General features: G+C 42.7%; 1 long non-coding RNA gene across 4 annotated transcripts in view; it reads left to right on the forward strand.

The window, feature by feature from the left end:
• Nucleotides 1–26,004, forward strand: part of LOC112580628 — a 162,359-nt gene that overhangs the window by 42,825 nt on the left and 93,530 nt on the right. For all 4 annotated transcript variants that reach the window (XR_006640313.1, XR_006640315.1, XR_006640316.1 and 1 more), the window contains exon 3: nucleotides 8,577–8,734. This is a non-coding gene — a long non-coding RNA (uncharacterized LOC112580628). The remainder of the gene's footprint in view (nucleotides 1–8,576; nucleotides 8,735–26,004) is intronic.

Here is a 26,004-nt window from a genome sequence, read left to right on the forward strand (position 1 = left end):
GGGTCAGCTGTGGATCAAGGAAGTGCGGTAAGTGGCTTTGTTGGTCATGATTGGGCTCTCGCATCCTGGGATAGGAGTTGGGATGACTTTTCACTCTGTCACTTGGTCTCTCATCCTCAAGCAGGCTTAGTCAGGCTTGTTCTTAGGGAGTGTCAGGTTTTCAGGACAGAAGCAGCGGTATGCAAGGCTGTCTAGAGGGCAAGGCTCAACACTGCCCCCGGTGACTTCCGCACCATTATATTGGGCAAAGTGCATTACAGGGCCACCCAGATAGAAGTAGTGAAGGAACAGATTCCGCTTCTTGATGACACCAATTTTGAACAGGATAAATACAGGGAAGGTAATATTGTCATTTTGCAAAAAAAAAAAAAAAAAAAAAAAAAAAAAAGAGATTATCTTTAGGTACGCCTGTCAAAATAATATTGTTACAGAATGCATACTTCAGTAAAGGGGAAAAAATGGCCTGTTGTATATAATGGTTAAGTATAAACCCAATAAAATTTGGAGGACATCTGACAAATGATGTTTGTGTTAGAAAAATTGAAATTTGGTCATTAGTTCTAACAGTGGTTAGATAGCAATGTCTTTTGAGACAACTCCTAGTTTTAATCATCCATATACAGGTGTTTATGTATTCTCCTAGGAAGTTATAAATAATCAAGCAATATTAAAAAGAAATGGAGAAAATGAAGAGGCAGGCGATTCTTAAAACAGAGGTAAATGGGATGTCCTCCACACTCTTGCCTTCCACCAAGGGAGTCATTAGCAGCCTTGCCATTGGGAACTCCAGAAAGGATTCATGAGTAAAAAACAAAACAAATAATAAAAAAACTAACTCACTGAAGCTAGATATATATATATAGGCAATATAGGTAACTATACCTATACTTATACCATAGCAGGGTAACTATAAACATTAGAGATAGAACATTCTTCTCGAAAAGAAACTGAGTCAGGTCAGAAAAGAAATCAATATTACTCTATGAGTCTGGACCTTTAATGAAAGTCCTCCTTTTTCGTCACCATTTTATTTGTCTTTGTTTAGTAAATCCTCAGATAATTACCTTCTTACAATCTCTTTAATAACTCCTTTCTACTATACTCAATTTGTGCCCAGTAAACTTAAGAAGAGGGGCTTCCCTGGTGGCGCAGACTATAAAGAATCTGCTTGCAAAGCAGGAGACCTGGGTTTGATCCCTGGGTTGGGAAGATCCCCTGGAGAAGGGAATGGCAACCCACTCCAGTATTCTTGCCTGGAGAATTCCATGGACAGAGGAGCCTGGCAGGCTATAGTCCATGGTGTTGCAAAGAGTTGGACATGACTGAGCAACTAATACTTCACTACTTCACTTCAACCTTAAGAAGAGGATGGGTGTTTGCTATGATCAGTGCATTCTGTTGGCAAAACTCTGTTAGCCTTTGCCGTGTTTCATTTTTTTACTCCAAGGCCGAGCTTGCCTGTTACCCCAGGGTGTCTGTCACCCTCTTCCAACAACACAAGAGAAGACTCCACACATGGACATCACCAGATGGTCAATGCTGAAATCAGACTGATTACATTCTTTGCAGCTGAAGTTGGAGAAGCTCTATACAGTTAGGAAAAGCAAGACAGGGAGCTGACTGTGGCTCAGATCATGATCTCATTATTGCAAAATTCAGACTTAAATCGAAGAAAGTATGGAAAACCACTAGACCATTGAGGTATGACCTAAATCAAATCCCTTACAATTATACAGTGGAAGTGACAAATAGATTCAAGGGATTAGATCTGATAGGCAGAGTGCCTGAAGAACTATGGATGAAGGTTCCTAACATTGTACAGGAGGCAGTGATCAAAACCATCCCCAAGAAAAATAAATGCAAAAAAGTGAAACGGTTGCCTGAGGAGAGCTTACAAATAGCTGAGAAAAGAACAGAAGTGAAAGACAAAGGAGAAAAGGAAAGATATACCCATCTGAATGAAAAGTTCCAAAGAAGAGCAAGGAGATATAAGAAAGCTTTCCAAGGTGAACAATGCAGATAGAGGAAAATAATAGAGTGGGAAAGACTAGCGATCTCTTGAAGAAAATTAGAGATACCAAGTGGACATTTCATGGAGAGATGGGCACAGTAAAGGACAGTAATGATATGGACCTAACAAAAGCAGAAGATATTAAGACAAGGTGTCAAGAATACACAGAATAACTATATAAAAAAGATCTTCATGACCCAGATAACCATGATGATGTGATCACTCACCTAGAGCCAGACATCCTGGAGTGTGAAGTCAAGTGGGCCTTAAGAAACATCACTCCAAATAAAGCTAATAGAGGTGATGGAATTCCAGCTGAGCTCTTTCAAATCCTAAAAGATGATGCTGTGAAAGTGCTGCACTCAATATGCCAGCAAATTTGGGAAACTCAGCAGTGGTCACAGGACTGGAAAAGGTCAGTTTTCATTCCAACCCAAAAGAAGGGCAATGGCAAAGAATGTTCAAACTACTGCACAATTGCATTCATTTCACATGCTGGCAAGGTCATGCTCAAAATTCTCCAAGCTAGGCTTCAACAGTACGTGAACCAAGAACTTCCAGATGCACAAGCTGGATTTAGAAAAAAGGCAGAGGAACCAGAGATCAAATTGCCAACATCCATTGGATCATTGAAAACGCAAGGGAATTCCAGAAAAGCATCTACTTCTGCTTTACTGACTATGCTAAAGCCTTTGACTGTGTGGATCACAACAAACTGGGGAAAATTTTTCAAGAGATGGGAATACCAGACCACCTCACCTGCCTTCTGAGAAACCTGTATGCAGGTCAAGAAGTAATAGTTAGAACCAGACATGGAACAATGGACTGGTTCCAAATCAGGAAAGGAGTATGTCAAGGCTGTATATTGTCACCCTGCTTATTTAACTTACAGAGTACATCACTGGACATGCGGGGCTATATGAAGCACAAACTGGAATCAAGATTGCTGGGAGAAATATCAATAACCTCAGATATGCAGGTGACACCAACCTGATGGCAGAAAAGGAAGAGGAACTAAAGAGCCTCTTGATGAAGGTGAAAGAGGAGAGTGAAAAAGCTGAATTAAAATCCAACATTCAAAAAATGAACATCATGGCATCTGGTAACATCACTTCATGATATATGGAAGGGGAAACATTGGAAACAGTGAAAGACTTTATTTTCTTGGGCTGCAAAATCACTGTGGATGGTGACTGTAGCCATGAAATTAAAAGACACTTGCTGCTTGGAAGAACAGCTATGACAAATCTAGACAGCATATTAAAAAGCATAGACATAACTTTTCTGGCAAAGATCCATGTAGTTAAAGCTATGGTTTTACCAGTAGTCATGTTTTTCCAGGATGTGAGAGTTAGACCATAAAGAAGCCTGAACACCGAAGAACTGATGCTTTTGAACTGTGGTGTTGGAGAACACTCTTGAGGGTCCCTTGGACTGCAAGATCAAACCAGTCAATTGTAAACAAAATCAACCCTGTATATTCATTGGAGGGACTGATGCTGAAACTGAAGCTCCAATATTTTTGCCACCTGAGGTGACGAGCGGACTCACTTGAAATGACCCTGATGCTGGGAAAGATAGGAGGCTGGAGAAGAAGTGGATGACAGAGGATGAGATGGTTGGATGGCATCACCGACTCAAGGGACATGGGTTTGAGTAAGCTCTGGGAGATGATGAAGGACAGGGAATTGTGGCATGCTGCAGTTCATGGGGTTGCCAAGAGTTGGACACAACTGATCAACTGAATAACGACAACAACCTTAAGAAATCTTTCTTTCTTAGATTAATTCATATGTTACCAAAATAAAATTAGTTTTGGCTAATAAATGCAATGTGACCCACATAAGAGAAAATGTAAAGTTGGGAGCCAGTGTGAACACCTCCAAATCCCTTGCAAGTTTCTTGAAGTCCTCTTCATCCTTCTCACACAAGCCTCCCTCTGCCCCCTCACCTTGTGCTAGTTAAATGTTCTTCTCAAACATGAAAAGAAGGGTACTTTAAAAATTGTTTCTTAATCACAGAATTAATTTTCTTAGTGCACAGAATCTACAATTTCATCTTGAATGTATAGCATTTCAGTTACACTGAGGTTTAACTGTTAAGCATCTATAGGTATGCTTAATCATAGAATCTGACCATTTCTACAGAAAGATGCTTTCCGAATACTAAATATTTGAATTAATAATGAAATCTGGGACACATTAATTTTATATATTATATAAAATAAACTGGATTAATTTTTTTTTTTTAGATTTATTTATGGGCTGTGGTGATCTTTGTTGCTGCACGTGGGCTTTCTCTAGTTGTGGCAAGTGGGGGCTCCTCTTCATTGCGGTACCTGAGCTGCTCAGTGTTGTGGCTTCTCTTGTTGTAGAGAACAGCTCTAGGCACACAGGCTTCAGTAGTTGCGGCTTGGGGGCTCTAGAGAGCTGGCCTAGTAGTAGTCGTGGCACACAGGCTTAGTTGCTCTGCAGCATGTGGGGTCTTCCTAGGCCAGAAACCCAACTCGTATCCCTTGCATTGAAAGGCAGATTCTTAACCACTGGACCACCAGGGAGCCAAACTGGGTTAATTTTTTAAGGAGAAAAAAAATTTTCATACTGACTGCATAAAATTTAGAAACATTTGAAGAACATGGAATATTCTGGACAAAATAACAAAGATCAAAAAGAAATTGCAAAATAAAAAGCAAATTGTTGCAGAATGTCAACTCCTCTAAATTAATCTATAAGTTTAGAGCTAAACTAATAAAAATAAGTTTAGCTCCAGTATCGTGGTGGTTGTTGCTTTTAAAACATGAAATTTATTGAGGTAAATTAAATGACTTTTGCATATTTTAAATAACATCCTCATAACCTATAAGATGGTCTTTATTATTTAAAATGGGTCCATCTGATCATGTAAAATTTCAATTTTGCTTGAAGTAATAGGTGATTATTCAATCAAAATACCATCAGCATGCTTTTAGATTCCAGAGTGGTCAAATGTAGTTGGAAATATGTTCATAAGCATTAATTACAAAACATTTTTGGGGAAAATAAAATTCTATCAAACTTCAATAGGAGCAAAACTAGCATCAGTGAAATAACTGCAATTAAACTAAAAAGAAGTGAATTACTTTTAGAGACACAAAACACAGCTAGATGCCCTGTTGTGGCTGTGGATGCTCAGAGGTCGGCTGCTGGCAAAGCCAAATCAGACCTGCTTGTCCACCGGATTCCCGAGTCCTCACAGTATCACCCTTTTTCTCTGAGGACTTGATCATCAGCAGTTCTCCTGATCCTCGCAGGCCTCTGCCCAGGACTGTATGTGAAACAGTAGGGGCAAAAGGGCCACTTGGAAAAAGCTGGAATTTAAACCGTGTTTTCACCAATTTTGTCTATCATAACCTCTCCCTACTCTACCCATTTTCTCTTTGAGCTTTCTCTCAGTTGACAGAACTGCCAATCATCTTTCTTGAGGTTTGTCTCACTGGAGATAGTCTGCCTGTAATAGAAGGAAGGCATTCTTTCTCACTCTTTTCCCAGGTCTTCAGCCATCTCCCTGGTTCAGCTGATGTTTTCACAGTTTGGGAAGTTATTCGTGTTCTTATATTTTACTTTTCACTAATCTCTCTTAGTGACCTATGAATCTCCCTTCAGAGTACTTTATGGCATTCACCATGGAGAAGGAAGTCGGTTCTCATTTTCCTGGGTTTAGGGCACTTATCACTCTTTGAATTTCATGACCAAGTTAAGAGGGAGGCTTTTGGCTCTTTGGAGTTTGAGGAAATGTAATGTCTATTATATCTATTATTGTAAATTCAAATATAAATTTCATATCATGCCTTAAGTTACTTCATTAATCTAGCTTGCCTCTAAATTCTATGTGAAGACTGGGAAGTGAGATCTAACCACTTTCTTGTGTCTTGAATATGAGAACAACTCAGATAAAGCTGTTTGCAGCTTTTCCTGGAAAAACTGATTAGGCTGTCTCCTCTGAGATTGTGTTAAATCTTCACAAATAGAGTTTGTCTCTTTATTAAGAGCTCATTTCAGCTCCTTGGGTGATATCTTCATGCTGCTGCTGCTGTTAAGTCGCTTCAGTCGTGTCTGACTCTGTGCGACCCCATAGACAGCAGCCCATCAGGCTCCTCCGTCCCTGGGATTCTCCAGGCAAGAACACTGGAGTGGGTTGCCATTTCCTTCTCCAATGCAGGCAAGTGAAAAGTGAAAGTGAAGTTGCTCAGTCATGTCCGACTCCCAGCAACCCCATGGACTACAGCCCATCAGGCTCCTCCATCCATGGGACATCCCAGGCAAGAGCACTGGAGTGGGGTGCCATTGCCTTCTCCAATATCTTCATGAGAGATTGTTAAACTCAATCTGGAGTTCTGGGAGCCTGTGTTCTACAAGAAAGTCAGCCCAGGTTTTTCCTTTCCTCCATCTCACCTGGTAGTTTTAACCCCTCCTCCACCCTTCCCTAATCACAAGAAAGTAACAATATTAAGTCTACTTCTCTCCATCATTAGAAGGTATAAGCAGAAGTTTCAGGACTTTTCTGACTCCACAGTGAGGCTTGCAGGAGGGGAGGGTGGGTAGAAGAGCTCTTCTTCACCATCCTCCATTTCTTCTCCTGATTGTCATCTTCTAAATATACGACATGAGGTCATGACTCTTCTCTTGTCTGTTTCTTGTCATTGAACATTGTGACTGCTTTCATCTTTTTTTTTCCTTTTGGTTCATTTTACTAATTTGTAATGTGGTGAGATTCTGTCATCATTTTATTATCTCCCATCTTTACCAAGAAGCATTAATAACAATTTGATTGTAAAGCAGTTGTGCATACAGTTTGAAATGATTTAAAAAGATATATAGTATTTTAATCATAATAACTCGTATGAAACAATTTATCCATTAGTTTCCTATGACATGGCATGATTTTCAATTTGAGTCATCTCCTCAGCTATACGACATGACCTAAGACCACGTGGTGTCCACTTCTTAATTGACGCTGCTGCAGAAAGTTCCATTTAAGCTGATATTGTAATCTCTACAGACTTTATGTTACGATTTTAAAGGGAGAATCCAGGTCAAAGAGGAAGAAGTGGCAACCTGTGACTTGACCCCTTTGTTCGCTGCTCTGTGTGACTGCACCTTGCAACCAGGTTCCCATCAGGAGCTTGGTTCTTTATTTGCTAAAACTTGTTGAACTGCCTCACAGTCATGTCTTGGAACAAACAAGATAACAGTGGAAAATAAAATATCTATGAGAACCAAAAGGACTCATTTCAGTTTTAGGAACAAGAAATACTACAGAAACCTAAGTTACAGAGGGCTCACAGACTCAGCTGAAGGGTTAAACACCTCTAAACTGCTGGGCCGAAGGCACCAACCTCTCCATCTGAATCTTTAGGCCAAAACACACAAAACCAGTTCCCAACAATGAAGCTTTTTCCATCATCACTGTTGGGGAATATTGGAAAATAATATTGCCCGACTCCCCCCAAAAAGAATGGGAAATAAGCACATGGGAAACAAAAGGAGCTAACTTCCACCTGGATCCTTTTGCTTACTGAAGAAATCACAGAAAATCATGGAAAACCAGCTGCCAGGGTTAGCAAGTTGTATAAAATGAATACTGGTGAGATAGCTGTAGGGTCAGGCCATTCAAGATGGCTGTTCTCTTGCTCTCTGTGCATCCCCTTATTGACCAGGCTCTGCTTCACTCGCACTGTAACCAAGCAGGACCCCACGGGGCCTTGAGGGGGAGGGAACGACAAGCCTTCCCCCATATCCTCTGCTTTGGTTCCTCTCTGAAGTACCTGCTGCTTCTGCTGCTAAGTCGCTTCAGTCGTGTCCGACTCTGTGCGACCCCATAGACGGCAGCCCATCAGGCTCCCCCGTCCTGGGATTCTCCAGGCAAGAACACTGGAGTGGGTTGCCATTTCCTTCGCCAATGCATGAAAGTAAAAAGTGAAAGTGAAGTGGCTCAGTTGTGCCTGACTCTTAGCGACCCCATGGACTTCAGCCTACCAGGCTCCTCCATCCATGGGATTTTCCAGGCAACAGTACTGGAGAGGGTTGCCATTACCTTCTCCCCTGAAGTACCTAGATAATAGTATTTGATGCACATTTCCTGGGTTGTTTTTGTAACAACTCCCCCTCTCCAACAAATAGAAGACAGTTAGCTACTTGATGACCATGAGCACATAGCCCCAGGCCTCCTGCAGCCTAAGGACTGATACTGTTAACCCCTGTGACACCGCTCTGCTACCTCACCATCAGCCAGAGAGTTGTGCAGAAGCTGACCATAGACCCAGAAACCCTCCCCCTTCTTCACCTGGCCTTTAAAAGTGTTATGCCAAAACCCTTCAGGGAGCTCAGGGCTTATCAGGGCACGAGCCACCCGTCTCTTCACAGGGCCCGGCAGTAAAATTTGTTTGCTCCAAACTCTGAAGTTTCAGTTTGTTTGGGCTCACTGTGCGTTGAGCATGTGAACTAGCATTAATAACATGAGTATCCAGTTCTCTTAATTACAGGGCATCATCAGTGACTGCCTACCGTGCTTGCCCCCCTCCCCCCAGCTGCAGGTTTCCCTGGTAACTGATGAGCCACGCTGACGTCATTGGCCCCGTAAGTGGTGCATCCTCCTCTGCTTCGGGTCGTGAAGGTTCCTGCCGTCGTTAGTCCGCCACCGCCAGCCACAGTGGGGTGTAGTTCCATGACCTTTCGCTTCAGACAGGTAAGATTCCCTTCCCAGTAAACAGCTGATGTTTTGTTGCTATTTCCGGGCTCTTTCTTTGGTCTTGAGGCTGGCACCTACAAGGCTTACGGTTCTGTGGGGTGCAGCCCAACAATTGATGAGTGAACCAGGAGGCCGAAGAGACAGACTCCTGTGAGAGCCAAGATGTCGGGAAATAAGAACGGGGAACGGAAAGCTGCTGGGGGAACCCTGGCATGGCTGTGCACTAAGGAATGGGTGCCCACAAGAGAGGCCAGATGGTCAGGGCCCATCTGAATTGGGACCCCAAGGTGTGTGACCCTACTGAGGGCACTGAAGAAGAGGAAGAAGGCTGGGAGGAGGCCACAGAGACCCCGTCTCGTGGGATAGAGGCAAAGAGCAGCTCCCTTCTTCAGAGCGGAGGCAGCTGACTACTGTGAGAGATGCTTATCATGATACTGATGATATTCTGTTAACCTCAGAGGCTCGTTTCTACTTTTAAAAGTAGCAGCCCTGCATTTGTGCTCATCTGACTGCATAGGGGTGGCCACTGAATACAGACAAAATGCAGGAATCTGGATTATCTAGCAAATACTTGGGTGTTACGTGGTTGGGTAAGATAAGCATTTACACTACAGAATTACGGCCACAGGTTTTAGGGATATCAACCCAGGCACAGGCTTGTGAATTCGATGTGGCCAGTTAACTGGAAGAGTTTGGTTGGGGCCTGTGGCAATGACAAAATGAGTACCTTTGGTCTTCTGGTCCCAGCTATAGAAAGGGGCAGAGTAATGACACTGTGTGTTGGAGCTAACGGCTACATGCGGGCTAGTGTGTGACAACAGGTGCAAGACATTACGAAAGGCCTACCTGAGTCCTTGAACAACATAATAAAACCACTCCTTGGGAGCCTGTAACAGCTGTGCGTGATGCATGGGACTCTCCTGGACTTGAATAGAAACCAAGGGGCCTGCTTTACCAGCCATGAACTTCAGGTTTGGGCCAACAGAAATGACACACTGGCCTCTCCACCTGCCCTACAATCCCACTGCTGCCGGGCTCATGGGAAGTGTAGGTAGACTACTCAAAGGACAGTTAGGACGAAAACTTGCTCAGGACCAGGCAGCTAACCAAGCCCTGTGGACTATAACTGAATGTCCAGTGTTTGCCCCACGAACCTAGAGGCAACTAGGTCCTTCACTCAAGACAATAATTCACTTTCACCTTTGCCAAAGGATCTAACCCCTCCACCTCCACCCTGCCAGGGGAACAAACCATAAAACGGGCCTGAGACTGGCAGGTAAATCCCTGGTAGTTTGGGTTTTCTGCCTTTTGGGGAATAGGATCAAAAAGGGACTTAGATTTCACCTGTCTTCTACCTGGTCACACCTAAAACTACTAAAGTAATCTGGGCCCTTATGGGAGAGGTACCATTACATTAACCTTGGCGTCTGTTGATGTGTGTGGTCTCCAGTCCTCGGCTCCAACTGTGGCAGCTGAGGCTGGACAGGTAGTGTGGCACTGCCAGCCAGGACAAAACCCCAGGCAGGGGTGGTATTGTCTAAGAATGCTGTGACTGCCTGGACTGTGCTTAATAGTCATGTCTCCCCTGTATTGTGCCTGTCAAACATCTCACGTTTCATGCCTAGTCTGAGCAGAGGAAATCTGTTGAGGACTGGGTGACAAGGGTGGTCTCACTATGAAGTGAGTCTGATTGCTGGGTCAGCAGTGAGACGCTATGGAAAGTTGACCAGGCTAATGCCACTATGTGGGGACAATTGAAAATGCCTACCTCCTTCCTGTCCTGCATGCCAGGAGTCTGGCTCCAGAATTTGCCCACCTCTTGGTGAATCACTGTTTTTTAGCATACTAAGTATCTTAACTCTTGACACCCTTTAGCTGCTGCTGTTTGTATTGCATTTGTGGTATTTGGTGTCAGCGCACTTCTGTATAGCTGACCCCAGGGATATCATGGAAGAGGGGCAGACCAAGATTGTAAGGGTTGTACAGTGTATGTAGGGGTGGAGTGAGTAGTCAGGCCACTTAAGATGACTACTGTCTTGCTCTCTCTATACATTCCTTCAATCCTCTTAATTATAGGGCTTAATCAGTAGCTAGACCACATAGTGAAAGTTGTGCAAGAATACTGGAGTGGGTTTCCATTCCCTTCTCCAGGGGATCTTCCCAACCCAGGGATCAAGCCTGGGTCTCCTGCATTATAGGCAGATTTGTTTACCATTTGAGCCATCAGAGAAGCCCTTGTGCTTGCCTCCGCCCCAGTCGCTGGTTTCCCTGGTAACTGATGAGCCCACCTGATATCAATTTCACCTATAAATGGTAGCCTTCTTCTCCACAGGTAGTGAAGGTTGCTGTCATGTTCTGCCTGTTCTCTACCATAGGTAGTCGGTTGTCACTCCAGAACATTCTGCTTTGGACTGGTAAGATTCTCTATCCAATGAACAGTTGATTGTCTCTGTAGCTGTTTTCAGGCTTTTTTCTTTGGTCTTGAGACTGGGAAACAAGGCTTGCAGGCCTGCGGGGTGCAGCCCAGCAATACCCTATAGCTAGTTTTAGATGTGACTGAAAGACTTTATTACTGATTTTTTGGCTGTGCTGGGTTTTCACTGTTGTGCGGGCTTTTTTCTAGTGGTGGTGAGTGGGGGCTACTTTCTAGTTGCGTTGCATGGGTTTCTCATCACGGTGGCTTCTCTTGTTGCGGAGCACAGGCTCTAGGGTGTGTGGGCTTCAGTAGTTGCGGCACGTGAGCTCTAGAGCACAGGGACTTAGATGCTCCTAGGCACGTGGGATCTTCATGGATTAGGGATCAAACCCACGTCTCCTGCATTGGCAGGAGGATTCTTTATCACTGAACCATGAGGGTTGGACATGGGTTGTGTTAAAAAAAAAAAAAAATCAAAGCCTTCCTTAGGGAAGGTTAGATATGGCTGGAAGTGCCAGCCTCCAAACCCTCTGACCAGAACTGGCTACACAAATTATGAGGCCCCTTGCATTAAAAACTAAACTTCAAGACTGAACAGAGCATTGAACAAAGGACAGACCCTCTGTATGTGGAGCCTTGTGCTTCTACACAGGCCACACGCTGATGAAGCTGGCCTGCCTTCCACTCCTGAATTTTTGCTCCACTGCTTTTTACCATTTTCTAGCTTTCCTGTTTTTTTGTCTTCAACGTTTAGGGTCTGTAGCTTCTTGCTGGGAATGCTGGAGAGGCAGAGGTGGAGGGAGGTGCAGCGCCCCCTGGTGACATCCCTGGAGCATTGCACAACTTCCTGGGAGGACTGCAGGCATCTTCTGGGTTCCCTTTTGGGCTTTGTTACAATCAGTTTTATAGCCATAGTCCAGTGTAAACAATACTTTAGGATACAAGTGAATTTAGTTATTCCAAAATTTATTCGTTTAGAGCCAATCCTCCTCCCTCCCCCCTCTTTCTGTTGGTTAGATTTGATGGAGTCAGGGAGGGTCAGCACACAAGGCAAGGCTAAGATTACTAAGTCAGTTCATTGCAAATGAAATCTACATGGGTCATCAATCTCCCAGCCAAAGTTAAAAGTCAGCTTTGATTAAGGTTTTGTTCTAGATTAAGACAAGAATTAGAAATGCCTAACCTGAAACTCTGCAACAGGCTAGAGCCCTGGATAAGCTTCTGATGAGTTTTGATTATCAGACTAAAGAACATAAAGATTATTTTGGTTAAGACATGTGGCTGCCAAAGGATTAGCACAATCATACGTATGTTATAGAAAGATACTTCTAAGGCCACAATTTATGGAAAAAGTTGAAGCTGGGAAATTGGACAATAAAACTCTGAACTCTTAAAGACAAGGGATATGTAGAAGTTGAATTCTTATTCTTTTTTTCATTTTTTACTTGAAGTAGAATTGATTTATAATATTATACAACTGTGACTCAAATTCTTATGTTATACTCCATTTAAAGTTATTATAAAATATTGGCTATATTCCCTGTGCTATATGGTATATCCTTGTAGCTTATTTTACACGTAGTAGTTTGTACTTCTTAATCCCCTACCCCTATCTTGCCTCTCCCCGCTTCCCTCTCCCTACTGGCAACCACTGGTTGGTTGGTTTGTTTGTTCGCTAGATCTGTGAGTCTGTTTCATGATATACACTCATTTTGAGTTCACACACTAGTGATAACATGGAATATTTGTCTTTCTCTGACTTGTTAAGCATAACAACCTCCAGGTCTAGCCATGTTGCAAAAGGCAAAATGTCTTTCTTTTTTATGGCTGAGTAATATATATATATACCACATCTTTATTCATCTGTTGATGAACACGGGGGTTGCTTCCATGTCTTGACTATAGTAAATCTGCTATGAACATTGGGGTGTATGTATCTTTTTGAATTCGTGTTTTCATTTTCTTCAGATATATACCCAGGGGTGGAATTGCTGGATCATCTGGTATTTCTATTTTGACTTTTTGAGGAAACTTCATACTGTTTTCTATAGTGGCTGTACCAATTTACATTTTCAACAACAGTGTAGGAGTGTCCCCTTTTGTAGAAATTGAATTTTGATGATGGAATTTGATGGAATGGGTATCTGGGAGTCAGAGTGGACATTTGGGGCTTAGATATTTTGTAACTTAGATTAACATAAATACTGGCGCCATTATTTGATATAGGGAGCACCAGCAAATTGCCATTAAAATTCCTACCAGGTGTGAGTTTTGGGGGGCCTCTACTCTACATAGTAAGATAGTAATAAGATACTCACCCTTTAGATTTCCATTTTCAGTCACATCTTTAGAGATCTAGTCCATTATGACTTTTGAAATTATCAAGCAAGATTTAAAGTTTATTAGAAAATAGGCTTCAGTAAAGCTAGTGAAAGTGAAAGTCTCTCAGTTGTGTCTGACTCTTTGTGACCCCATGGACTATACATTTCATGGAATTCTCCAGGGCAGAATACTGGAGTGGGTAGCCTTTCCCTTCTCCAGAGGATTTTCCCAACCCAGGGATCTAAAGTCACTATTAAAAAAAAAAAAAAAAAAAAAAAAAAAAACAACCCCTAGAATATAGCTGAGACAGATGTCTTCCAAAGAGTTTCAATAAAAAGCTGTTATAATGTAAGGCATTACACTATGGATAATACCATTACATTCTGTACAGAACTCTGTCAGAATGACTGACTTCCTCAATTTGGGGTAAAATGTTTGAATTCTGCTGTAATCACATACTCATTATGGTGGCAATGAGATTTTCTTTACAGAGGCTTTGAGGGCTCTGTAATCTCACAAGTTTAGAATAGAAAGCTATGTAGTAACAGTATTTTTTCAAGTTTGAATTGAGAGGCAAGGTACCAGGATTTGATAACCTCCAGAAACATAAAAAAATCCTTAGTGATGGTGGAGACGTTTTTCCCCCCTCTGTTCATCTTCCTGAGGGAGCTGCCTGAGCCTGTATTTCTGAATCCATACACTGAATAAACCCAACTTTGCAGATACAATTTTTAAATTGTACTAACTTTTTAAAACAAAGTTTAAAAGCTTCAAAAACTAAATCTTTTGATTAATGTGGTCTGAAAACTCAATCCTGTAATGCTCTTCTAATTTACTTTTCAAATGTCTGTAGTTATAGAAGGAATGTACTTTAATTTGTAAAGAGTCTGTGAGAAATTTATTCATGCATTTTTTTTCATATGTGTAAGGGTGTTTTTTGGGTTGTCACAATGAGTGAGGACCTTATTAGAATTAGTATCTGGAAACCAAAGGTATATCCTATAATGCAGGGGACAGATGTATACCTGAAATCCTGGATAACTGTAGGCTTCTTTGCCTTTAAAACTATTACCAGAATATGTGTAGCTGTATTCATATAAGCCTATTGTATTGTTCACCTGGCATACACATGCTATCTCAATATTCAGGGTTTCTTTATATCTCTCTTCTCCAGTCTCTGGATGATCCAGCTGTTATTGTGGAAAAACAAACTATCCCCAAACATAGTGATGCTCACACCAAGCCTTTTAGTATAGTTCACATAATCAGTAGATCAGGAATTTGAACAAGGCTTGGCTGAACAATTCGTTTGCTGCTTGTATCATCAATTGAAGGTATTCCGTAGTACCCAACTGGTGGATGGGCTGGTGTGTGACACACAAGATAATGTTCCTGCTCTTCTGGCTTCCTGGCAGGAATGGTTGGGAGGCTGGGCTTAGCGGGGACTATTGTCCAGAGTGCCTACACATGATGTCACCAGCATGGTGGCCTCAGTGTTGTCAGAGTTATGTGGTGGTTGGATTTTCCAAAAAGGTTGTCCCAGGAGAGCTGAGAAGGTGTATCACCTTTTGCGACTTAATGTTTGAAGCCACACAGTATCACTTATCACCACACAATAGCAGACTATTGGTTGAAGCAGTCACAAACTCACCAGATTCCAAGGATGAAAACATAGAAAGCTGTCTTTTAAAGGATAAGCATGAAAAAGTTTGTGGCCATTTCATATAAACTATAGACTTCCCTGGTGGCTCCAAGGGTAAAGAATCTGCCTATAATGCCGGGGACCTGGGTTCGATCCCTGGGTCGGAAAGGTCCCCTGGAGAAGGAAATGGCAACCCACTCTTGCCTGGAGAATTCCATGAACAGAGGAGGCTGGTGGGCTATAGTCTACCAGCCCACAAAGAATCGGACACTACTCATTTAATATTGAGTGTCTGCTGCTGCTGCTAAGTTGCTACAGCCGTGTCCGACTCTGTGCAACCCCATAGATGGCAGCCCACCAGGCTCCCCCGTCCCTGTGATTCTCCAGGCAAGAACACTAGAGTGGGTTGCCATTTCCTTCTCCAATGCATGAAAGTGAAAAGTGAAAGTGAAGTCACTCAGCTGTGTCTGACTCTTCGTGACCCCATGGGACTGCCTCCATCCATGATTTTCCAGGCAAGAGTACTGGAGTGGGGTGCCATCGCCTCTCCGATTGAGTGTCTAATATGTGCTAAGTACTCTGCTGATCTTAGGGATAATGAACATAGGAAATAAAATTCATACCCTCCTATTAGGTGGGAGAAAAACATGAGAACAGAATCAGCACAAATAACTACATAATAAAACTAGTGCTGGAGACTTCCCTGGAGGTCCAGTATGCGGAGGGTCTGGGTTCAATCCCTGGTCAGGGAACTAAATTTGCATACCACAACTTAGACTTGGTGCAGCCAAATAAATAAATAAATAAATATATTTTTTAAAAGTACTCTGAAGAGCTAATCTGGTCTGGAGATCAAAGGAAGAACTTCCTGTAAAAAGGGTTTTTCAGGAACAGAAGAATGAGCAGAATGTAGCCAAGCTGGGGAGGGAAGGGAGCAGACATTCAGGCTGAAGGAGGGTGGTCTGGGAAGGTACAAATTGTTCAAGGAACAGAGCAATGCTATATGGCTGGATATTGAGAGTAAGGTGGAAGTGGCCCATATTGTGCCTACTTTTTAAAGGATTTTTTAAATTATCACAGAATAAATGACAAGTGTTTTTTTTTAATCAGGGGAGTTAGGACCTGATCAGATTTGAAGTTTTACTGTAACTTTGTTTGCTTTGAGCCCCAAGTGAAGGCAGTTGTCTCAGTCATAATCAGTTTATAGCACAGCATCCATGATGCATGCTAGGCATCTTTCCTCTTCTTAGTCTTTTTAACCTTCATCTTCCTGCTTCCATTTCCCTTCTTCCATCAGAGGCTGCTACTCTAAAGTGATTAATGTAACTCCTCGGCAAGATATATATCATTCAAAGATATGGTGTATTTATCTATTAGGTGTGCCTTACATTTGCATAAAGTATTATGTGCTAGCTCTTGTTCTTTTTCCCATTCAACATTTTATCCACAAGTTTATACTTGGGGTAGTGGTTAAAAGTATTTAACCAAAAGCACTTAAAAGCATGACCTCAAATTTTCAATTTTGACCTCTCAAAATTAAAATTTCTCCATTTAAACCCTGGCTCCACCACTTTTTAGCTATCTGACCTTAAGCAAATTGCATCACCTCTCCTTTCCGTGGTGTCCACAATTAGGAACACTATAATGGAACATTGGGTTGAATAAAGGTGGTGCAGATAAACATTACTTTGTCGACAAAGGTCTGTCTAGTCAAGGCTATGGTTTTTCCAGTAGTCATGTATGGATATGAGAGTTGGACCATAAAGAAAGTTGAGCACCGAAGAATTGATGCTTTTGAACTGTGGTGTTGGAGAAGACTGTTGAGAGTCCCTTGGACTGTAAGGAGATCAAACCAGTCTATCCTAAAGGAGATCAGTCCTGAATATTCATTGGAAGGACTGATGCTGAAGGTCTAGTACTTTGGCCACCTGATGTGAAGAACTGACTCATTAGAAAAGACCCTGATGCTGGGAAAGATTGAAGGCAGGAGGAGAAGGGGACAATAGAGCATGCGATGGTTGGATGGTATCACTGACTCGATGAACATGAGTTTGAGCAGGCTCCGGGAGTTGGTGATGGACAGGAAAGCCTGGCATGCTGACGTCCATGGGGTTGCAAAGAGTCAGACGCGACTGATCGACTGAACTGAACTGAGATAAACAAACAGCCTGGGAAATAATAAATTAGCTAGCATTTCCGCTCTCCCGCCCCCGAAACTTAAAATTTACTCACTGAAGTAAAAGAATTGCTGAATTGACAAAGTTGAATAACTTATTCCTCCAAGTTACTAGTTTGCTTAAAAATCACAAAAGAAAGGGGTGAAAAGAAGTTAGAGGTTCTTAGTATTATCATTACCTGCAGTTCATTAAGGGCTTCCCAGGTGGCACTAGTGGTAAAGAATCCACCTGCCAATGCAGAAGACAGACATGGGTTCCATCTCTGGGTGGAAAAGATCCCCCTGGAGGAGGGCATGGCACCCCACCTGGGTAATCCCATGGACAGATGAACCCTGACGGTGACAGTCCATAGTGTCACAGAGTCAGACACAACTGAAGCAACTTAGCACACAGTTCATATAGTTTATTAAGTATTCACTATTATCCTCAGTTCACTGTTTTTGATCACTGAATAGGACTGTTATATGCCTCCACCCCATCTGGCTTATGTAGTTCCTTGGTGACGGACAACACAGACTCTAATTCCCTGTTATACCATTTCTCCCTTATAAATCTATTTAAGAGTTACTCTGAGTAACACAAGTAATATTGACAAGTCACAGTATGTGTGCTGACCCAGATCCACTAACTACTAAATTGCATCCTCTTTAGAATGGCTATAGTAGTTTATACTGTTAACTAATGGAGGCAGGGGTATGTAGGCTTGAATGGGCTTTCCTGGTGGTTCAGTGGTAATGAACTCGCTTGCCAGTGGAGGGGGTGTGTCTTGGTCCCTGGGTCAGGAGGATTCCCCTGGAGAAGGAATGGCAACCCACTCCACTATTCTTGCCTGGGAAATCCCATGGACAGAGGAGCCTGGCGGGTTGCAGTCCATGGGTCTCAAAGTGTCTTAACAACTTAGTGACTAAGCAGCAACAAACGTAGGCCTGCGCATCTTGGGACAGTTCAGGATTGTCTTGAATATCCCAGGTCTGGCACTCTCTGGGGGTGGGATGAGAGGGATGAGAAGACTTTCTTGGCCTGCTTTGAATCCTGACTTTTTGTTCTGTCCACTCCTTTTCCTTCCTGCCACAGATGTCAGTTCCCAGGGTACTCCCTAATAAATAGTCTGCATGCTAAACTTTGCTTCCTGGAGAACCTCAACCTGAGACTCTGCTATTTTTCAACTAAATTTTTAAACAATTTTATACATTAATCATTCAAATAATATAAATTTTACAACTTGCCAATGAGAAGACCACCTAATTTTGTCACACTGTTGAAATAATTGTTTTTAGGAAAATACATTCTTTTCTTTCTGTTCTGCTTCCTCTCTTTTTGAAAAACTAGTTTTTCCAAGCAACTCTATTAAAGGAAGTAAAGGATATCCTTTATTGAGGGATCCTCTATTGAAGGATAGCAGATTATGCCACCCCAAATTATGCTTCTTTGGCATACAGATTATTTTGATGCTGATTGTTTTGAGAAACTGCAGACACATAAGTTCTGAAACCAGTAGAAGGTACCTTCTGTAAGAGTAATTTACATTAGAAATGGGGCCTATACAAGGAAGAGAGTTATTGTTCAGTCACTCAATTGTGTCTGTCTCTGAGACCCCATGGGCTGCAGTATACCAGGCTTCCCTGTCCATTACCATCTCCTGGATTTTGCCCAAACTCATGTCCATTGCTTCAATGATGCCACCCAACCATCTCATCCCTGTTTCCCCCTTCTCCTCCTGCCCTCAGTCTTTCCCAACAACAGGGTCATTTCCAATAAGTCGGTTCTTGGCACCAGGTGGCCAAAGTATTGGAGCTTCAGCTTCAGCATCAGTCCTTCCAATGAATATTAGGGTTGATTTCCTTGACTGGTTGGATCTACTTGCAGTCCAAGGGACTCTCAAAAGTCTTCTCCGGCACCACAGTTCAAAAGCATCAATTCTTCAGCGCTCAGCCTTCGTTATGGTCCAATTCTCACATCTGTGCATGACTATTCCATTGCTCCTCAGATATGCAGATGACACCACACTTATGGCAGAAAGGGAAGAGGAACTCAAAAGCCTCTTGATGAAAGTGAAAGTGGAGAGTGAAAAAGTTGACTTAAAGCTCAACATTCAGAAAACGAAGATCATGGCATCCGGTCCCACCACTTCATGGGAAATAGATGGGGAAACAGTGGAAACAGTGTCAGACTTTATTTTTCTGGGCTCCAAAAACACTACAGATGGTGACTGCAGCCATGAAATTAAAAGACGCTTACTCCTTGGAAGGAAGGTTATGACCAACCTAGATAGCATATTCAAAAGCAGAGACATTACTTTGCCAACACAGGTTCGTCTAGTCAAGGCTATGGTTTTTCCTGTGATCATGTATGGATGTGAGTGTTGGACTGTGAAGAAGGCTGAGTGCTGAAGAATTGAAGCTTTTGAACTGTGGTGTTGGAGAAGACTCTTGAGAGTCCCTTGGACTGCAAGGAGATCCAACCAGTCCATTCTGAAGGAGATCAGCCCTGGGATTTCTTTGGAAGGAATGATGCTAAAGCTGAAACTCCAGTACTTTGGGCACCTCATGCGAAGAGTTGACTCATTGGAAAAGACTCTGATGCTGGGAGCGATTGGGGGCAGGAGGAGAAGGGGACGACAGAGGATGAGATGGCTGGATGGCATCACTGACTTGATGGACGTGATCCTGAGTGAACTCTGGGAGTTGGTGATGGACAGGGAGGCCTGGCGTGCTGCGATTCATGGGGTTGCAAAGAGTCGGACACGACTGAGCGACTGATCTGATCTGATTCCATTGCTTTGACTATACGGACCTTTGTCATCAAAGTGATATCTCTGCTTTTTAATATGCTGTCTAGGTTTGTCATAGCTTTTCTTCCAAGGAGCAAGCGTCTTTAAATTTCATGACTACAGTCACCGTCCTCAGTGATTTTGGAGCCCAAGAAAATAAAGTCTGTCACCGTTTCCATTTTTCCCCATCTATTTGCAATGAAGTGATGGGACTGGATGCCATGATCTTAGGCAAGAATATTGGATGGGGTAGCCATTCCCTTTTCCAGGGTATCTTTCTGACCCAGGAATCGAATCCGGGTCTCTTGCATTGCAGGTGGATTCTCTACTCTCTGAGCCACCAGGGAAGCCCAGAGAGCTAGCACCAGAGGTAACAGTCACCTGGGGTACCTACCTTCAAGGCAGGCAACATTAATTTAACAAACATTTAATTTCCACTTTTCACCTTCCCATGAATTTCCTCCTCTCTCTTTGAAATCCAGACCTTCATCACTTTCATTAGGTCAGAACTGTACATAAGCCTCAATTGTCTGCCTGCCTTTTGACTCACACATCTTTGAAAGGCTCCTTATATAAGAACATAATTAAAATAGTGTTTTTTTTCCTATTTATGACAGTTTAAGTCAGCCACAGAACCTAGAAGGGTAGATGAAGTTTTCCTCTCTTACAATATTAGTATGCTAAAACTTGATTTTCTTTTCCTTTTTTTGAATTAACACATTGATTTTCTAAAATTTATTTTTAATTGGAGGATAGTTGCTATATAATCTTTATAGTTTCTGATATAATCAACAGTGAAGCAGCTGTAAGTATACATATGTCCCCTCCTTATTGAACCTCCTGCCCTTCTTCATAGACCACCAAGCTGAGTTCCTTGCTATACAGCAGCTTCCCACTAGCTAGCTATTTTACACAAGATTATATATATATATGTTAGTGCTACTCTCAATTCATCCCACACTCGCCTTCCCCCACTGTGTCCACAAATCTGTTCTCCACATATATGTCTCTATTCCTGCTCTGAAAATAGGCTCATCAGTACCATCTGTCTAGATTCCATATATGTGGGTTAATATACAATATTTGTTTTTCTCTTTATGACTTCATTCTTTTTGATAGACTCTGGTTCATCCACCTCACTGCAACTGACTTAATTTTGTTCCTTTTTTTGGCTGAATAGTATTCCATTGTGGTGGAGAAGGCAATGGCACCCCACTCCAGTACTCTTGCCTGGAAAATCCCATGGATGGAGGAGCCTGGTAGGCTGCAGTCCATGGGGTCGCTAAGAGTCAGACATGACTGAGCGACTTCACTTTCACTTTTCAGTTTCATGCATTGGAGAAGGAAATGGCAACCCACTCCAGTGTTCTTGCCTGGAGAATCCCAGGGACGGGGGAGCCTGGTGGGCTGCCGTCTATGGGGTCACACAGAGTCCGACACGACTGAAGTGACTTAGCAGCAGCAGTATTCCATTGTATGTATGTACTACAACTTCTTTATCCATTCATCAGCTGATGGACATCTAGGTTGCTTCCATGTCCTGGCTATTATAAATAGTGCTGCAATGAACATTGGGGTACATGTCTTTTAAAAGAATTATTTATTTTTGGCTGTGCTGGATCTTAGTTGCTGTGCGCTGGCTTTCTTTGGCTGTGGTGAGTAGAGGCTTCTCTCCAGCTGTGGTGCATGGGCTTTTCATTGTGGTGGCTTCTTGTGTTGCAGAGCAAAGGTTTTAGAGTGTGCAGACTTCAGTAGCTGTAGCAGGTGGGCTCAGTAGTTGTGACACATAGGCTTAGTTGTCCCACTGCATGTGGAATCTTCCTGGACCAGGGATCAATGTGTACCCTGCAATGGCAAGTGGACTCTTAACCGCTGAATCACTAGGGAAGTCCACGTGTGTCTTTTTGAACCATGGTTTTCTCAAAGTATATGCCCAGTAGTGGGCTTGCTGGGTCATATGGTAGTTTTATTCTTAGTTTCTTAAGGAATCTCCATAGTGGCTGTATCAATTTATATTCCCACCAACAGTACAAGAGGGTTCCCTTTTCTCCACATCCTCTCCAGCATTTATTGCTTGTAGATATTTTGATGATGGCCAGTCTGACCAGTGTGAAGTGATACCTCATTGTAGTTTTGATTTGCATTTGTCTAATAAAGAGCAGTGTTGAACATTTTTTCGTGTGTTTGTTGGCCATCTGTATGTGTTCTTTGGAGAAATGTCTGTTTAAGTCTTCTGCCCATTTTTTGATTGGGCTGTTTGTTTTTCTGATACTGAGTGGAGTGAATGGCTTGTATATTTTGGAAATTAATCCTTTGTCAGTTGCTTCATTTGCAATTATTTTCTCCCATTCTGGGAGTTGTCTTTTCATCTTGTTTACAGTTTCCTTAGATGTGCAAAGGCTTTTAAGTTTAATTAGGCTCCATTTGTTTATTTTTGTTTGTATTTCCATTACTCTAGGAGGTGGGTCAAAGAGAATCTTGCTGCAATTTATGTCAGAGTGTTCTGCATGGGTTTTATAGTTTCTGGCCTTGCATTTAGGTCCATTTTGAATTTATTTTTGTGTATGGTGTTAGGAAGTGCTCTAATTTCAGTCTTTTACATGGTTCAATCCCTGGGTGGGGAAGATCCGCTTGAGGAGGGCAAAGCAACCCACTCTAGTATTCTTGCCTGGAGAATCTCATGGACAGAAGAGCCTGGCGGGCTACAGTCCACAGGATTGCAAAGAGCCAGACATGAGTGAAGTGACTGAGCACAGACAGTATGTTACTTGGATGCATAGGATATCTCCTTCTCCAAGGTTGGGAAATACAACCAACCTACCAAATACATGAAAATAAAAACAGCAACTTAGACAAAATGAGGTGTTTGGCTTAGCAAAGTCTTACCCAGTCTCTAAACTGAAGACAACTGCTCAGTATCCAAACTGAGTCTTCCCAGTGCCTTTCAAACTGATGATAACCCACTCAGTGCCTAAACTGAGCAAAATCTTCCCAAGTCCTTTGAGAATAACGTAGGTACATCTTCTTGAGACCAAGTTTCAAGGATAACCTCTTCCCTCACTGAGTAAAACTTAGGATTGCCAACCAATAACATGAGATCCTGGAACCAGGATGTCTGGACTCCTCGAGGAGGCGGATGGGCACAAGAGGCCTCTGCTGATTCCAAGGCTCTGGATTCTCGTAGAATTCAGGTGAAAGAGAGGAATCTGCTCTGGTCCCTTCATTGGTTGCCATAACTGTGGACTTCAAAAATATTCACAATCTAAAAGTTAAGAATTATGTTTTATTTCTTGGGAATTTTTAGGATTTCAAGCCCTGGAGACAGCATCTCAAGTGACCCTGCTTCCTGTTCTTTTTTTTTTTTTTTAAATTTTATTTTATTTTTAAACTTTACATAACTGTATTAGATTTGCCAAATATCAAAATGTTCTTTTTATTTCTCTTTGTTAAAACTAGCTTCTTACTCTGTGCATCCATTCTTCTCCTGAATCCTTCGTTCATCTTAATGATCACTATTCTGAACTATCTGGAACTCCTCCTTGAGTGGATTGCCTATTCCCACTTCACTTAGTTCTTCTGAGGTTTTATCTTGTTCCTTTGTTTGGAACATGAGTCATCTGTTCCTGTGTCACCTTATTTTGCCTATATTGCTGTTTTTATTTTTATGTATTTGGTAGGTTGATTATGGCTTCCCTGGTGGCTCAGACGGTAAAAGCATCTGCTTACAATGCAGGAGACCTGGGTTCGATCCCTGGGTTGGGAAGACCCCTGGAGAAGGAAATGGCAACCCACTCCAGTATTCTTGCCTGGAAAATCCCATAGATGGAGGAGCCTGGTAGGCTACAGTCCATGGGGTCGCAAAGAGTCGGACATGACAGAGCGACTTTTCTTTTTCTTTTCTATGGAGAAGGAAATGGCAACCCACTCCAGTATTCTTGCCTGGAAAATCCCAGGGACAGAGGAGCCTGGTGGGCTGCCATCTATGAGGTTGCACAGAGTCTGACACGACTGAATCGACTTAACAGCAGCAGCAGGTTGATTATATTTCCCAGCCTTGGAGAAGGAGACATCCTGTGCATCCAAGTAGCATACTACCCCTCGTAACTCAAGCTATATGCTCTCGAGGCTTCCCCTACGAGGGCTGTGGGGGGTCTTTATGTTGTAGTGGGCTTACCATGTAGCATTCTGGCATAGTTGGTCAAGTTGATGGCCAGGCCATAACTTGTGCTGAGAATGTAGGCTGCTGATTGATGGGACCAGGGAATGAAGCAGCTGACTGTGGAGTCTCAGGGGACCCCAAGTCTTACGCTCACTCACTGAGCCAGAGTGAGTGAGCCAGACTGAGCCAGAGTCAGAAGACTCAGGGGTGTTGCCTGCCCTCTGGTGGGTAAAGCCAAGTTCAAGGATGAGAGCCAGGTCCTGGCGTCTGGTTGCAAAACCCAGGGGCCCCAAAGCTGGTGGGGCGGGACTAGTTTCTGACACAGTTGGATTTAGGGTCAGAGTGTCTTGAAGTTTGTTGGCTTGCTAGTGGGCAGGGCCAAGGCCCAGCTAGTCTCAGGTCAGTCTCTGGTTTGCTGATGGACATGCTGGGTCTACAGGCTAGGGGATTCTGGTTTTCTTGAGTCTGGGGTGAGGCTGCTCCAGAGACCAGACCAGGCTCCCTGGAGGGCAGGGCTTGGACCCAGGGCATTCTGGGACTGGTGTCTGCCCAATGATGGATGCAGCTATATCTCTGGTCCCTCTGGTGTGTTGCAGGGTCATGTCCAGAGGTGGCTGTGGGCTCAGGGGGTCTTATTGCAGCCTGTCTCCTGGTGAGTGGGGTTTTGAACCCACTCAGCTAGTTGCTTGGCCTCAGGCATCCAAGTACTGGCCAGTTTTCCATGTATAAAGTCTTAGTTACTCAGTCTTGTCTGACTCTTTGTGACCCCATGGACTGTAGCCCACCAGGTTCCTCTGTCCATGGGGATTCTCCAGGCAAGAATACTGGAGTGGGTTGCCATTTCCTTCTCTGGGGGATCTTCCCAGCCCAGGGATCGAACTCAGGTCCTGCATTGCAAGCGGACTTTTTACTGTCTGAGCCACCAGAGAAGCCCTGGTGTCATCAAAGATACCGGGCTGTAATTTTCTTTTATGGTAATGTCCTTGTCTGGTTTTGGTATGACAGTGATGGTGACTTTATAGAATGTTTCTGGGAGTGTGCCCTCCTCTTCAATTTTTTGGAATAGTTTAAACAGGATAGGTACAAGTTCTTTACATGTTTGGAATTCTCCAGTGAAGCTATACAGTTCTGGACTTTTGAGGAAGTTTTAAAAATTACAGATTCTGTTTCGCTTCTAGTGATCATTCTGTTCACATTACCTCTTTCTTCTTGACTCAGTTTTGGCAGGCTGTTTCTAGAAACTTGTCCATGTCTTCTAGGTTGTCAAACTTGTCGAAACACAGCTTCATAGTATTCTCTTTTGAATTTTTAAAATTTCTGTGGTTTCAGTCGTTGCAGTTTCTCCTCTTTCTTATTTTATTTGGTTCCTCTTGCTTTTCTTCTTGGTGAGCCTGGCTAGAAGTTTGTTAATTTTTGTTTCTTTTCAAAAAACCAGTTTTATTTTTATTGAGACGAGTCTTAGTTTTATTGATCTCTTTAATCGCTTTTTTGTTTGTTTGTTTGTTTTAAATCTCTGTCTCCTCTCTGATCTTTATTTCCTTTGTTCTGCTGACTTTGGCTTTTGTTCTTTTCAAATTCTTTTAGGTGATAGATTGGGTTGTTTATTTGTGAACTTTCTTGTATCATTATGAACTTCCCTCTTAACAATTGCTTTTGCTTTATCCCATAGATTTTGTAGGTTGGGTTTTCACTTTTGTTTGCCTTGATATTTTCCAAAATTTTCCTCGGTTTCTTCATTGACCTATTGGTCTTTTAGTAACATCATGTTGTTTAGTCTCCAT

This window comes from Bubalus bubalis, chromosome 19 (genome assembly GCF_019923935.1).
Source record: "Bubalus bubalis isolate 160015118507 breed Murrah chromosome 19, NDDB_SH_1, whole genome shotgun sequence".
In the NCBI taxonomy this organism is placed as follows: Eukaryota; Metazoa; Chordata; class Mammalia; order Artiodactyla; family Bovidae; genus Bubalus; species Bubalus bubalis.